Source organism: Ceratina calcarata, unplaced genomic scaffold (genome assembly GCF_001652005.2).
Source record: "Ceratina calcarata isolate Rehan_Ccalc_2016 unplaced genomic scaffold, ASM165200v1 scaffold380.2, whole genome shotgun sequence".
In the NCBI taxonomy this organism is placed as follows: Eukaryota; Metazoa; Arthropoda; class Insecta; order Hymenoptera; family Apidae; genus Ceratina; species Ceratina calcarata.
In genome coordinates this window covers 2,949-4,163 of record NW_017161227.1, presented here as the reverse complement: position 1 = coordinate 4,163, position 1,215 = coordinate 2,949, and the positions used below count along the sequence as shown (strand labels likewise).

Here is a 1,215-nt window from a genome sequence, read left to right as displayed (position 1 = left end):
TCGTTGGTCCAGCCCTGTGTGTAAAATCGTGTTGGGATAGAAGATAATGTAACTAAAACAACCGAAGTGTTTTAAGAACGTGTGTACATATTCAAACAATTTTACAATCCGTTAAAAAAATCATCAGGTGGCCATGTGATTCGTTTACAATAAAACATTATCATAGCTGGACGAAGTGACATCGCGATTTTTACATTAATCGTAGTTACAATAATTATGCGATTAAAAATAGAATAAGAATTCGTCTTGATCGGTTAATAAAAATTATTTCGATTAATCGTTAATCGTCGCCCGAGATTTATTTCATTGTACATTAGAGAAGAAACAGAAGATAAAATGATGAAAGTAATAACTCGGTTACAGCTAAAGCCCGTTGCGGGGACAGCAGCGGACAGCAGGCGCGCGTTTTTATTACTCGTTTAACGATTACAATATTACTTATGAAACTCAAGACTAGCATTAATTAATGGCCTTCCCTTCAAGCCCGGGACTTCTTGCTCTTCAGCTTGAACCATCCCGCGCTCTTGTTCGGATCTCGTGGAACTGACGTCGACCTGCTCAGCTCTGGCTTAGAATTCACGCCCCGCGACTTGCTGGCCAACGACTCCGTGGAAACGGTCCTATCCACCTTCTGCTTGTCCTTAGATTTCAGTGTACTGCGACTGATCGTGCCTGCGACAGATAATTCCCGCGACCGTTCGATCATCCACTGTCAAATAAACATATACTTGAGTTCCCGAGTGACTAGGAGTCGGCACAGTTCAGTTTTCGGTCGTTCTGCGCATCTCCCACCCATATTTACCACTTCCCAATACAAGCGTGTCCTTATTGTCCTATCGTGTATAATGAACCGTAGTCGGTGAGGCGGCGATTAACGCATGGTGGGAGGTCCGAGACGTTCGCTGCGGCCTCCATCACCTTTCAAGCTGCGCGGAAGGCTCCTAGTCACTCGGGAAATAGAGTATAGCCGCAGGGATCTCATAATTTTTCCCTCGGCCGGAAAGTGGGGACGAAGCGACCATGGTGGGGATCAATACTTGGTGGGGGTATGCTAGGCATACAGGGTGTTCCGTAAAGGGTGTAAGAGCCGAAAATGGCAGATAGGGAGGGTCTTCCTGAACAACAATTTCCTTTGGCAAAATGCAGAATGGGGCTTGGTTACCGAGTTATTAACAAAAAACACGGACCAATCAGAGCGCTCGGTCTATGCGGGCT

General features: G+C 45.5%; 1 long non-coding RNA gene across 1 annotated transcript; it reads right to left on the bottom strand.

Moving 5' to 3' along the window:
• Positions 1 to 273: 273 nt before the first annotated feature.
• LOC108625945 (uncharacterized) lies at positions 274 to 1,011 on the bottom strand. Its single transcript, XR_003389326.1, has 2 exons — positions 803 to 1,011; positions 274 to 672 (listed from the first exon to the last, which is right to left on the bottom strand). It is a non-coding gene; the product is annotated as an uncharacterized LOC108625945 (long non-coding RNA).
• Positions 1,012 to 1,215: the final 204 nt, after the last annotated feature.